General features: G+C 44.7%; 1 protein-coding gene across 12 annotated transcripts in view; it reads right to left on the bottom strand.

Annotated features, from left to right (window-relative positions):
* Positions 1 to 14959, bottom strand: part of PPIP5K2 (diphosphoinositol pentakisphosphate kinase 2) — a 218946-nt gene extending 203987 nt beyond the window's left edge. For all 12 annotated transcript variants that reach the window (XM_082243664.1, XM_082243668.1, XM_082243672.1 and 9 more), the window contains exon 1: positions 14759 to 14959. The gene's annotated coding sequence lies outside the window, so the exon portion shown is untranslated. The remainder of the gene's footprint in view (positions 1 to 14758) is intronic.
* Between the last annotated feature and the right edge of the window lie 258 nt (positions 14960 to 15217).

Raw genomic sequence — 15217 nt, 5'->3', positions numbered from 1 at the left:
GACAATTTATTTTTTTCACAGACTGAACCTCCTTTATAATGTGCATTGCAATGGATCATATAGATGTAAATGGGCCCTTAAACTTTACTGAAAGGACAACTCGGAGGACTCATGGTGGTGCAACACTGTTACAATGCAACGTAACGTTCACTTTTTTTTCTTTTTTCTTTTTATGAGTCACAAAATGACACTTCCTTTAGCACAAAATGACACTTCCTTTAGCACTATGCACCACAGTGGACAGACATGCATCGCGGTCAGTGTACTTTTACATATCACACATGTATGGTGTGAAAACAAATGTTTTCCCTGTGTCATTTAAGGCATTAAGCCTGCATTGATCTGCACAGAATGGACATGGAGTGACCTAAGGCTCCATTCATACCTGAAGAATTTTCAGGCCGTTTTTTGGGGGCTTTTTTCAGGCGTTTTGGGCAGGTGTTTGGAGGCAGGTACTGACATCTAACAAAAACACCTCTGCCAAAAAGAAGCTCATGTACTTTTTTGAGCTTCAGGCATTTTGCTTCAGGCAACAAAACACTCATATGTGAACAGGGGCAATTGAAATGAATGGGATTTTGCTTGTTGAGCATTTTGAGACTTCAGAGATAAGCGTTTTAGGAGTTGAAAAACATTCAGGTGTTAACAGGGCCTAAGTGTTGCATCCTTTCTCATTTTACGAGCTGAAAAACATTCAGGTGTTAGTTAACAGGGCCTAAGGGCTCTTTCACACAGGCGGACCGTTCAGATCCGCCAGTCAGTTTTTTTGGCGGATCTGAACAGTCCCCCCAGGCATCCCTATGGGGCATCGGATGTCAGCGGGGAGACATGTCCACTGACATCCGATCTGTCAAATCTATTTTCCATCCGTCCAGCAGATCGGATCGGATCAGACCGACTGTCCGTTCCCATCCAATTTCCCCCATAGAGATGCATGGGGAACTGACAGCTGTGTCTCCGCACACAGCATAGAGACACAGCTGTCATCCTCCTGCTCAGCAGGGGATCGTCGGATCAATGCCCCGCTGAGAAAAACGGACTCCGTCCGATGGATGGAGTGTGTGAAAGTGTTGCCTCCTTTCTCATTTTACGAGCTGAAAAACGTTCAGGTGTTAACAGGGTCTAAAGTGTTGCCTCGTTTCTCATTCAGTTGAAAATGGAACCCCCCCCCCCCCCACCCCCCCGGGGGTACTTCTGCTTTATAAAAAAAAAAAAAATACTAGGTTTTTGCAAATAAAATAGAGCACACGTGAAAAGAACATCCAGATTTTCCAGTACAGACACCAAGTGCTTTTATATGAAATCCATCCGTTCCTCTAACTACATGGTCGCTCCCTTTCCCTTACTGTGTACATAAGGTAACCAGAGCTGTAAAACCAGCAATATGAAATCAAGAAAATTATAAAGACAGGTTTGTTATGTTTGATCAGCATCTTATGACAGCAATAAAAAAAGGTAGATATTGCTGCTTTTATTCTGCCAGCTCCATTTCTCTTCTAATCTGCTTCTGAATAGGGCGCTACTTCACATTTCCAACAATGAAACTTTCCCCTCTCCTGCACAGCAGATCGGAACATAAAAACACAGCACACTTATTTACTATAGCTATACAACAAACATATTAGGTCTCATGATAATATGATATGGTTATAATGGTCTCCTTTCATTTTCAAATAATGAATACAAAATTGTCCTGAAGATGCAAATGTCACTACAGCCTGACTGTAGACTCAGTACTATATTGTGTCCTACCAGAGATCTGACTGGCAGCATAAATATTCTGTATAACAAGGAGGATGATGCAAATACACATTACAGGAAGCCCAACAAAAGTTTTTCCCTTTCTTTTAAAGCAGTAATAAACTTGCGATGTTTAGGAGATATTCAGCCAGTGACGTTCTGCTCTGAAGGGATGGCATACTTCAGAGCTCTGTGCTGTGGCTGTTACTCCCGCCATCATTGCGGCTTGGCCATTCAAGCAGCTGCAGCTTGTGAACTCGGAAGAAAGATCGGGTGAAGATGGAAGCTCTGGCAGCGGTGACAGCGTGCCATTGGAGGGCTTCGTTTTAAGGCAAGCATGCTGTAACATGCTAGTTTGCAATGCATACTAGCACATTACAGCTTAAAACACCCGGCGCCCATTTTTTTTTATTTTTTAAAGAAAGTTTACTACCGCTTTAATATATTCAGGCATAAATCTGCAAGCTGAGATGGCCTGCTGAGACAGGAAAAGTAGTGCAATCAGATGCCTCTAGCTGATCACATTCTGCAAACATCAACTGTCTGTGGGCCAAAGGAGATTAAGATCATATCAAGGAAACATTAGGTGGGTTACAGAGTGTACTAATTGTTCTTTATATGATCCAAGACTGTGTGTGCTGTCTATCAAGCTATATGTAAAAGACATGGACTGGTGATGATTCATAAGACCCTTCCCGCTCACTCTCTATAAAGCTGGCAATCATTTATAGTACAATCATTCTTCCCATCATCCTTGTGACTTTGTCTTTATTTTCATTATGAAAACTTTATTTCATACCTCGCATGTGTGCGATAAATCGCATGGCGTCTAGTGCTGCACAATACTAGATCCAACTGTTGCAATAAAAGTTTTTTTTTTCTTTTTTTACCAGCAAATTAAAATGTCATTTTGTATGGCACAAAATGTGAATGACATTCTCGGATTCATCTTGTGCATGCGCAGTATGACAATACTGAAAGATCTTGCAGTTTAGGAGTCTAGGTACATGAAGGCAATGAAGACAATGACGATGTTGCCTTCTGGGAAAAACAGGAATTAGAAAACAAAACGGTAATAAAGCAAAAAAAAATTTAACAAAGTGACTGGGGGCTGTCAAAAAAAGGAATGGGGGGAAGGAGCATAGCTCCATGTCTTCCCTAAAATTCAACCTCATGCTTACCAGCTATGGGCAAAGAATAGGTTCAACTGTGTCCAGACTTTGAACATTAAAGGCTAAAGGCCCGTACACACGATACGAAAATCGGAAGTAAAATTTCGTCCGACGAACGATCTGCCGATTTTCGGATCGTTAGTATAGTGCTTTCGACAGCCGATTACGAATTTTCAGACGACAAAAAACTGGATGTGCAGGCTATAACATTTTTAACGTACGTCAACACAACGTCCGATTTTTGTTTAATTAGTACAGTTTTCGTCCAAAAAAAATTATAAGAGCAAGACTAGGCATGCTCAGAAACAAAACACCACATACAAAACAATTCCACACATGACATCACTTCTGAAGTTGAATTCTGTCGTACGGGAATTTCCGTATTAAAATAATCCACATCAGACTAGCATGCCACAAAAAACAGACGACAGATCGTTCGATAATCTGATCGTGTGTACAAAGCTTTAGGCTCCATTCACACTTGTGCGACTTGTCATGTAAAATGGGACACAAAGTTGCATGACAAGTCACAACTCCTGTATTTCAATGCAAGAGGTTTAAAACTATGCGATGCACTACTTTGATGCCACTTGAATGCCATAGAATGCAAAGTAAAATTTCAAAAGTCACATCTTAACATTATCAATGCGACAGTTGTGCAACAGCCAAAGTCATATTCACATTGTACTGTATCAAAATCGCAATGGAAATCGCAGGACTGGAGTCGCACAAGTGTGAATGCAGCTTTACTCCTCTTTTCCTCATATATTACATTCACATTTTGGCTGTAAGGTGGTGACCTGGAACCAGAGCTCTGTGGTAACTGCTTCTTACATAATTGGTCAGTACAGTTTTTTTATCATACCCTCATACCCACATATTCTAATATCAGCTAGACTGTACATAGTCTATATTGTGCCTGGTTTTCCATACAGCCATGATTTGAATTATTCACAAAATCACAGATAGAATAACTACAGGGTATTCCCTCTCATTACAGGACATGTCACATGTATTTCATAGCATGTGTTCCCTCTACTAATACTTCTTTATTGGACTTTCTGCAGCTGGACACGTTCATCATTTTAATGGTTCTAAATCATATTAAAAAGGGATTTGTATGTAGTAATGATTACTGTTGCTCACTCCATTTGGACACAGTTATTAAAACCAAAATAACTAAAGATGCATCCTGAGTTCATAGAACTATTTTCTTCATGAAACTGTTCTCATTTAACCCCAGTGGCTGCTCACTACAGCCTAAAGCATTTCAGGATACGGTACTAGAGGCTGCGCGATATTGGATAAAATGAGAATCCCCATTTTTTTGCTTAGAATAAGGATCAAGATTCTCTCATGATTCTGGGCGTAACATCATCATTTACATTACACGAAAAAAATTGGGCTAACTTTACTGCATCGGTTGTTAAATTCATTAAAATGTATTTTTGTTCCCAAAAAACTGCTTATGAAAGACTTCTGCGCAAATACAGTGTGACATAAAAGATTGCAACGATCGCCTTTATGTTCTCTAGGGTCTCTAAAAGGTATATATAATGTTTGGGGGTTCTAAGCAGTTTTCTAGCCAAAAATACTGATTTTAACTTTTAAGCAAAGAGGTTTAGTCTTTAAGAGCCGGTTCAGATAGGAGCGACCCGACTTGCCGGGGCGACCTGTGAAGTCGCGGGTGCACAGCGCGCACCGCGACCTCGGAGCGGCATGCAGACTTCATATCATTGAAGTCAATGCAGGTCGCCCCAAAGTAGTACAGGACCCTTTTTCTAAGTCGGAGCGACTTGTGTCGCTCCTATTAGAACGGGTCCTGTGCTAATCTATGGCAGGCGACCCACGGCAACTTGTCAGGCGACCAGGTCGCCTGACAAGTCGCCCCAGTGTGAACCGGCTCTAAGAGGTTAAACTGCCCTCACAAACGGAGGTTCATTCCTTTGATCTAAAAGAAGGAAATGATACATTGTAAAGCATTGTGTTTATAGTCAACTAGCAGCCTTAGCCCCCGTTCACATGCAGTCGACGCTACTTCGCACCGCGACCTCGGAGTGGCCGCCACGGACTTCATAACATTCAAGTCTATGGCGGTCGCCTCCTGGTCGCCCAAAAGAAGTTCCGGACCCTTTTTCTAAGTCGGAGCGACTTGTGTCGCTCCTATTAGAACGGGTCCGCAGCTTCCCTATGGGAGGCGACCTACGGCGACCTGTGAGGCGACCAGGTCGCCTCACATGTCGCCTTAGTGTAAACGGGGGCTAAACAATGTTGATAAAAAAAATTAAAAAAAAGAGCCCCGCAAATGTTTTTTTTTTTTTTGACAGCTGTGAGTGAGCAGATCGTGAGCGGGGGTGAATCGAGATCGCAATTTTTTAACGATTAATCGTGCAGCTCTAGAAAAGGTACCATTCAGTACTTGCAGCGCTTTTAAAGAAATGTGGCAACATGTACTTTATATCTGTGCTGAACACGATTTTACATTTTGCCCACTCATCCACTTTAACCCTTTTCTTGTCAGAGGTCAGTGATGTGAGGCGGTACAGTGGCTGCCTGACCTGCATATTCTCCTTGTGTGTCTTCTCTGGATACTCCGGTTTCCTCCCACACTCCAAAGACATGCTGCAAGTTAACTAGCCCCTGTCTAAAATGATCCTAGTATGTGTGTACAAACTGGCTGTGCCCGTGTTATCACATTCTGCATGCCAGTCCTAAGCCCAAGTACTTGGGGGAGGAGTGATGAACCTGGTGACCTAGGAATTGTATGAAAAATACTTTTACTCATGGTGCCAAAGAGCTAGCCCATAGAATCGTTGAGAGTTGTATACAGCGTGGGTAGGTTAATGTTACTATAGTGTGTGTGATATCTACTATATACACACACACAGCAATATTATGGGGATACGTACAGGAGAAGTTGGAACAAGTACAGCATTTAGGAATTCAAGAAGATGAAAACCCATAGTACAGCTTGCTGGGAATTAAACAAGCATTTAAATTAGTATCACATATGACTGCAGTCAAAACATTTTGCCTACTTGTTCTGTATTGCCTGAACACTTGTGAAAATGACGAACGCAAATGTTCTCAGACAGCTAACCCAAAAAAAATAAAAAAACATCTTTTTAGCTATAGGTGGTTGCAAAAATATTGCTTCTGTGCGTTATATCCAATACTATGTAATGTTCTTCCAGTGACAGGAAACATTGCTTTCAACCAAAATCTAAAGAGTAAAAACTAGAGATACAAAAAAAGGTGTGCCTGGAGCCTTTGGTATTACATGTCCTAACCACTAAATTCTGACCCAACATATTCTAGCTTTCATTATCAAAAGGAGTATAAAAAAAAAAAAAAAACTCCAAAATGGTACAATATTTCACCAAAGTTTGTCCAGAGGTCAACGTTATTATAGTTTCCCATTTTTCTACATTCCTTCAACTACAGTTACAGATGATAGTATTCAGTATATGAATTCCAATGACAATGAGAATTGTGTTCGACTAGGACACTGCCAGAACTGTTTACAGTGCTCAACTCATACTGGCATGCTCCAATTCTTCTTTAGGTTGGTTTCACAAGGATGCGAATTGGATGGGGGCTTCCCTGCATCCGATGTGCATGACAGGAGAGAGTGACCGGCTCTCAATGAAGCCGGTTCCCACATCTCCGAGGCGGCAGCGATCCACATTGGAAAAGGGTCCTGTGCGTCTTTGGCTCAGTTTCAGGTTCAAATTCAGGCAAAAATTCAGACCTGATTCGCACCTGAATCTGTGAACAGGGACCCAGCTGTCACCCGCAGCCACATTACTGTGAACCCAGCCTTAATCTTTTGCAGCAACTTCTCAAATGCTCCGGGTAGTGTAAGGCTGGCATCATATCTGTGTATTGAGGTAGTGCAGCAACACATGGTAACATTTGATGGTCGGTGCTGTGTCATTCAACCTAAACTGAGCCCTAAGGGTCCTTTCACACGGGCTCAGTTTTGATCCGCCGATCCCCGCTGAGCAGGCAGATGGCAGGTCCATCTCTGCTTACTTTGCAGAGAAAGACCTGTCAGATCCCCGCTCTTCTCTATGGGAGATCGGATGAAAAACGGACCGCCTGTCCGTTTTCATCCGATCCTCAGATGGATGGAAAATAGGGTCACCATCTGTCTGGATTTCACGGATCGGATAGCAGCAGGTGTCAGCAGACATGTCACCGTTGACATCCGCTGCTCCATAGGGGTGTGTAGAGCATCCGATCAGGTCCGCCTGAAAAACTGACAGGCGGCCCTGATCAGAAAGCCCGTGTGAAAGGGGCCTAATGCACCTTTTGAACACACCTAACATGAGTGAGTTGTACAGCAGTGCTTTCAAAAATAAGTGCTTGTTTGCTAATAAAAAGTGTTATTAAACCCTCAAAGGGAAAACCCTGCAGAACTAAATACTAGAGAGGATTTCAGACATCCTCCCAACTCCTCCCTATCCAATCATCAAAACTGAGCTTTTTTTAATCTAATTGGCTGTGGGTGGGGTTATTCTACATCTTGCAGCACAAGTAAACAAAGAAACGGGATAATGGTGACATCAGTGTCCCTATATGGATGCATGCCCATATTTAGTGAATGGCATTGACTAAATAAGGGAAGTGTTTTAATAAGAGCACTATCAGCAGAATCCTGGCCTTTGTTTACATGCGCTGCCCAGACCCAGCCTGTGGACAATAAAAAAAAAAAAAAGTGATTTAGTGCCGTATCCCACCCGACTTGCAGGACGTTCACACTGCCATATGCGAACTGCTGGGAGTGTCAATACAAAGTTAATGACACACCCAGGTTTATTTGCATATCGCAGTGCAAAAATCGGATCGCATAGGTGTGAACAACTGGTCCTGTGCGACTTTGGACCGAATGTGATGCGAAAACAGCCATTCAATCTGCATGGCTGAATTTGCATCGCACAGACATCGCATGCGATTTGCACAGCAGTGAGGTGCAAATCATATGCAATTTCAGACATTACATGTGTGTGAAGTGGCACTTAGTAGTTCAGACAAAGAGGAGTTTGGAGGATGCTCAAACTAATCTCTTGTAGGTATATGTCCAAGAAACAAGAAGCCACTGGGGTCAACAAAGGATAAGTGAGTTACAAGGTCTTGTTCACACCAGCCTGCATGCCAACACACAGATTGGTGTACATTGTGCAGAGACAGTGTTGGTAGAATGCATTGCACACTTTACATTTTTCTTCCTTTTTTAATTTTATTAAAGTGTTGCAAAAAAACATGCAAAAGAGGCCTAGAAAAAGCCGCACAATCCCAACAGTGCGTAGACCAGACAGAAAACGTCAAGGGCAGTTTTCAGTGACAGCAGCAGATGGCGCGATGCACAACCAGAGTTGAATGCTTCATTCACACCGGTGATTTAGGCCAGTGTGAATTAACCACTTCCATACCGAGTCATGTAAAATGACGTCGGCAAAGTGGTTGTCTAGATCCGGGCCGCCGTCATATGACGTCGGCCCGTTCTAGCTGCTACTGCGCGCCCCCGGCGGCGCGCAGCGGCGCGATCAGGGATGAGGCTCGTCCCTCGGACATAGCCCATCCCTGATCAAGGTAAACAGCCAATAGAAATTGGCTGTTTACCATGTGATCGGCTGTGTCAATCACAGCCGATCACATGAGCGGCTCCAGCACGAGCCGCTCGTTCTCTCTGCAATGCGCGCCCCCGGGGGCGCGCAGAGCAGCGATCGGGGACGAGGCTCGTCCCTCGGACAGAGTCGATCCCCGATCTAGGTAAAGAGCCAATGAAATTGGCTCTTTACCACGTGACCGGCTGTGTCCAATCACAGCCGGTCACAAATGTCAACAGAGAACACGGTAACTAGCTGTCACCGTGTTCTCCTCCTCACACACTGATCCTGTGTGAGGAGGAGATTGTGGTAACAGCTAGTTACCAACTACAGTGCACCCTAAACACACTGATTGCCCCCCCCCCCCAATAAAGAGCACCTGTCACTAGCCCATCAAAGTACCCGAGTACCTGTCACCAGCCCATCAGGTACTCAGATGACAGGTACTTGGGTACTCTGATGGGCTGGTGACAGGTACTTGGGTACTCTGATGGGCTGGTGACAGGTACTCGGGTACTCTGATGACGGGTACTCGGGTACTCTGATGACGGGTACTCGGGTACTCTGATGACGGGTACTCGGGTACTCTGATGACGGGTACTCGGGTACTCTGATGACGGGTACTCGGGTACTCTGATGACGGGTACTCGGGTACTCTGATGACGGGTACTCGGGTACTTTGAGTACCTGTCAACGGAGTACCCGTCATCAGAGTACCTGAGTACCTGTCACCTACCCATCAGAGTACCCGAGTACCTTCCACCTGCTCATCAGAGTACCTGACGCCTGAAGTACCCAAGTACTTGCCGCCTGCTCATCAGTACCCATCACTACTCATCAGTACTCATCAGTACCTATCATGTATCAGTACTGATCATCAGTACCCATCAGTACAGTATCACCTATCACCTATCAGTCAGTGAGTACTACTCATCAGTACCTGTCACCTGCCCATCAGAGTACCCGAGTACCTGTCGCCTGCCTATCGGAGTACCCGAGTACCTGCCACCTGCTCATCAGTACCAGAATACCTGTCACCTGCCCAACAAAGTACCCGAGTACCTGTCACCCTTCATACAGCCACCATGTCCAAGTCCAAAAAGGTTTATATACGTCCTCCGTTTAAACCTAAATACCGGTGTTATGGCAGCAGATAGCTGCCATAACCCTGGTATTTTTTTAAACGGTGGACGGTTGGCTTTCCGATAAGGGTGGTCCCAGCGGCGGATTCGCCGTGGGATCACCCTTCCGGGATGGCGGAAGAGGCGCCCCCCCCCCCTCCCGACGCGTTCCGGTCCTTTTCCCCGCTTACCGGACCCGACGGCAGCGGGGAAAACGATCCGGTCCCAGATCCTCACAGACAGGATGTCGAGTGAGGTCAAGCTTGCCCTCACTTGACTCTATGGTCTTGGAGGACCGGAGCTACGGAAAATGTTGTTGCCTAACAACCGGTTTAAAGGTCCTTTTTTTTTTTTTTTTTTAATTTTATATTATAATTATTTTTTTTTTTTTTTTTTTTTTTATATCTTTTAGTGTACTTGTGAGATCTGAGGACTTTTTGACCCCAGATCTCACAAAAAAGAGGTCCTGTCGTGCCTATTTCTATTACGAGGAATATTTACATTTCTTTTAATAGAAATAAAAATGATCAATTTTTTTTTTTTTTAAACGGTGTAAAAATAAAAAATAATAAATAAAATAAATAGTAAAAAAAATAAAAAAAAAATTAAAGCGCCCTGTCCCCGTTAGCTCGCGCGCAGAAGCGAATGCATACAGAAACCCCGCCCACATATGTAAACGGTGTTCAAACCACACATGTGAGGTATCGCCGCGATCGTTAGCGCAAGGGGAATAATTTGAGCCCTAGACCTCCTCTGTAACTCAAAGATGGCAACCTGTAGAAATTTTTAAATTGTCGCCTATGGGGATTTTTAAGTACCAAAGTTTGTCACCATTCCGTGAGCGTGCGCAATTTTGAAACATGGCATGTTGGGTATCTATTTACTCGGCGTAACATTATCTTTCACATTATGGAAAACAATTGGGCTAACTTTACTGGTTTCTTATTTTTTAATTAAAAAAAGTGAATTTTTTCCAAAAAAATTGCGTTTGGAAGACCGCTACGCAAATACGGTGTGATAAAAAATATTGCAATAATCTCCATTTTATTCTCTAGGGTCTCTGCTAAAAAAAAATATATAATGTTTGGGGGTTCTAAGCAGTTTTCTAGCAAAACAACTGATTTTAGCTTGTAAACACCAAATGTCAAAAATAGGCCTAGGCAAGTGGCTAGGATGCATGATGATGCTCCTTGGATGTTAGGCCCCTCTATATGGCTAGGCTGTGAAAAAGTCTCACACATGTGGTATTGCCATACTCAGGAGGAGTGGCAGAATGTATTTTGGGGTGTCATTTTTGCTGTGTACATGCTATGTGTTAGGAATATCCTATAAATTGACAACTTTGTGTAAAAAAAAAAAAGTTTTCATTTTTTTCCCACATTTTCCAAAAACCTGTGGAAAAAAATGATATGTTCAAACGACCCATAATGCCTCATAGAATATACGTTGGAGTGTTTGCTTTCCAAAATGGGGTCATTTTGTGGACTTTTCCATTGTATTGGTGCTCTAGGGCCTTGAAAAGTGTGATAGGTAGTAAGAAAGTTTTATGTGTATTTATGCTCCTAGAACGCCTGAATGTGCTTCTTGGACATGGAGTCTCTTTTTGTGGCCAGGCTGTGTAAAAGTCTCACACATGTGGTATCGCCATACTCGGAAGGAGTAGCAGAATGTATTTTTGGGTGTAATTTTTGCTGTGTACATGCTATGTGTTAGAAATAGCTTATAAATTGACAACTTTGTGGGCAAAAAAAAAAGAAAAAAAAATTTTTTTCTTAATTTTCCCAAGAATTGTGGGAAAAAATTACAACTTCAAAAAACTCACCATGCCTCTTACTAAATACCTTGAACTGTCTACTTTACAAAAAGGGGTCATTTGGTCGGTATTTGTACTGTCCTGACATTTCAGGGCCTCAAGAAAGGAGATAGGCAGTCAGTACATCTGGTGTGATCAATTTTCAGTAATTGGTACCATAGCTTCTAGACTCAATAACTTTCACACAGACTAAATAATATACACTAATTTGGGTTAATTTTACCAGAGACATGTAGCAGTATACATTTTGGCCCAAATGTATGAAGAAAATTTTATTTTTTGCAAAATTTCATAATTGAAACTAAAAAAAAGTGTTTTTTTTTTCAAAATTTTTGCTCTTTTTTTGCATATATCACGAAAAAACAAAACCCCAGTTGTGATCAAATACCACCAAAAGAAAGCTCTAATTGTGTGAAAAAAATGATAAAAATTTTGTTTGGTTACAGTGTAGCATGACTGAGCAATTGTCATTCAAAGTGTGAGAGTGCTGAAAGCTGAAAATTGGTCTGGGCAGGAAGGGTGTCTAACTGCTCTGTATGGAAGTGGTTAAAGTGGAGTTCCACCCTAAAATTATACTTACCTCCATCTTCTCGCTCCGGGTCACCTGAAAAACAAATGGATAAATCGCAATTTTTTTTTTTTTTTTTATTATTTACCTCATTTAGAAGAAAATATACTTACCTTACTTCCTCTTCCTCCCCTCGGCGGCCGCGGCGATTCGTCACTTCCTGGCATGCAATGATTCCTGGGAGCTGAACGTCATTGCTCCCAGGAATCAATGCATCTGCACCGGCCCCGACGTCAGTTCCGGTTCAGGCGCCGTCATACCTTGCAAAACAGCTTCTGGGCATGCCCAGAAGGTGTGCAGCGATGACGCTGCGGCACCGGAAGTGACGGCGGGGCCGGTGCAGTGCATCGTGGAACCGAAGAAGATGGAAGAGGACACAGAAGAGGATCGCACTGGCTTCAAGCTGCCCACACCTGAGATGGCAGCGCTGGAGAATACATTTTCAAGGTAAGTATTTCTTCTAAAAGGTAAGTGCAACCCGGGACAGATCAGAGGCTATCCATTGTGGAATGTACTAGCCCTGACTGTCCCGGGGGGTATTTTTATTAAATAAAACGTTCACTGGGTGGAACTCCGCTTTAAAGCAGTAGGAATCTTATTCCTGTTACAGCCTTGAGCAGCTAGTTGGGGCCCTGGCCCCATTCACTATGATAGGTCACCAGCAGCCACAGGTGTTTACAGCTGGCTGAGCAACCAGCGATTACCTGTGGCAACTGCTGCTGGACGCACAAAGTGCATAGCTGAAGAGTAAGAAATATACACAAAATACAAGTAAAAAAATACAAAATGGTACAATATTTCATTTGCCTTAACCCACAGGTTGCCACTGGAGTCCTCTTCCACCCCTCCATGACAACATTACGGTGGATGGATGTTAGAGACCTTGCGCTCCTCCACCTTCCGTTTGAGGATGCCCACAGATGCTCAATAGGGTTTAAAGAGGTTGTAAACTCGTATAAATTTTTTTTTTTTTTCTTACACCCTGCAAAAGAAAGACATAATGAGCTAGTATGCATCGCATATTAGCTCATTATGCAATACTTACCTCAGAACGAGCCCCCGCCGTGCCGCTCACTCACCTCTATGACGGGCGACATGTCTAGTCGCCCGTCTTCCGGGATCGCGGCATCCGGCCATCTGATTGGCCGGAGCCGCGGTGACGTCACTCCCGCGCACGCGCGCGGGAGCCGACAGTCACGGCACGGGGCTCTGAAGGAACGGCACGATCGGCCGTTCCTTCAGAGCGCATGCGCCAGTGACGTCACTGGCGACATGTAAGGTAAATATCTCCTAAATGGTACATGTTTAGGAGATATTTACAGTACCTATAGGTAAGCCTTATCATAGGCTTGCCTATAGGTACAAGTTGTAGAGGAGGGTTTACTTCCTCTTTAAGTCTGCCCAGTCCATCACCTTTACCCTCAGTTTCTTTAGCAAGGCAGTGGTTGTCTTGGAAGTGTGTTTGGTGTCGTTATGTTGGATAACTGCCCTACAGCCCAGTCTCCGAAGGGTGAGGATCATGCTCTGCTTCTGTATGTCACAGTACATGTTGGCATTCATGGTTCCCTCAATGAACTGTAGCACCCCAGTGGCGGAAGCACTCATGCAGCCCCAGACCAGGACACTCCCACCACCATGCTTGACTGTAGGCTAGACACACTTTTCCCTGTACTCCTCACCTGGTTGCAGCCACACACGCTTAAACCATCTGAACCAAATAAGTGTGTAGGGGTCCCCCGTGGAAGTGTATGAGTGTAGGGGTCCCCCGTGGAGGTATACGAGTGTAGGGGTCCCCCCCCCATGTAGGTGTATGAGTGTAAAGGTCCCCCGTGGAAGTGTATGAGTGTAGGGGTCCCCCGTGGAGGTATACGAGTGTAGGGGTCCCCCCCATGTAGGTATACGAGTGTAGGGGTCCCCCCGTGGAGGTATACGAGTGTAGGGGTCCCCCCGTGGAAGTATGAGTGTAGGGGTCCCCCCCATGTAGGTATACTAGTGTAGGGGTCCCCGCCGTGGAAGTCTGAGTGTAGAGGTCCACCCGTGGAAGTATGAGTGTAGGGGTCCCCCCCATGGAGGTATACGAGTTTAGGGGTCCCCCCATGGAGGTATACGAGTTTAGGGGTCCCCCCATGGAGGTATACGAGTTTAGGGGTCCCCCCCATGGAGGTATATGGGTGTAGGGGCCCTCCTGTGGAGGTATATGAGGAGTGTATGGGGTGGTCCCCCCTGTGGAGGTATATAAGTGTAGGGGGTCCTCCTGTGGAGGTATACGAGTGTAGAGGTCCCCCCAGCTGAGGTATATAAGTGTAGGGGGTCCTCCTGTGGAGGTATATAAGTGTAGTGGTCCCCCCTGTGGAGGTATATGAGTGTAGTGGTCCCCCCTGTGGAGGTATATGAGTGTAGTGGTCCCCCCTGTGGAGGTATATAAGTGTAGGGGTCCTCCTGTGGAGGTATATAAGTGTAGGGGTCCTCCTGTGGAGGTATATAAGTGTAGGGATCCTCCTGTGGAGGTATATGAGGAGTGTGAAGGTATATGAGGAGTGTATGGGCCCCCCCCCCCCCTGTGAAGTGTCCCCCCCCCCCCTCCTTGGATGTGTAAGAAGGTGTCACCTTCATATGATGATGACAGCCAGATATGTGGGAAGTGCTGCACTCTCCGGACTAACTTCCTCCCTCCCCAGCCTGGCAGAGAACGTGTCACCCCGGGTGTAAATCCCCGTCCATCCCCATCCTACCTGATCCGATCATCGCACACAAAGGACCGGTGCTGTCCGGGCCGCATGCACACACATGAAAACTTCCGCAGCTCAGAGAGGAGGAGGGCGGGGAGACAGCACACTGCACGCCTCTGCTCGGCGGCTGCCCTCCGATTATTTTAGGTCGCTTTGGAAACGTTGCGCTGCGGCTGCCACATACTTTACATCTGTCTCTTTTTGGTCCCCTTAGCGAGCCGTACCTGAGAAATGCCCTCATGGAAAATGGCGATACCGGCGTTCCCCCATGTGACTATGGGGCTCTGGTGCAGTGAGGCGGGAGTCTCTGGTGCATTCACTTGTCTAATGGCATGGCGGTGTAGCGTGAGAATTACCGGCTTGGCAGGTCATGAGTCGGCTGGACTCCTGAAAGACACAAAACAATTAATACAAATAATACAATTGTTTTTTTTTTATATAATAAAATAAGCAATTGTTTTA

Source organism: Pelophylax lessonae, assembly GCF_965119305.1.
Source record: "Pelophylax lessonae genome assembly, chromosome: 1".
NCBI classification, from domain to species: domain Eukaryota; kingdom Metazoa; phylum Chordata; class Amphibia; order Anura; family Ranidae; genus Pelophylax; species Pelophylax lessonae.
This window is presented reverse-complemented; position numbering and strand designations above follow the sequence as displayed.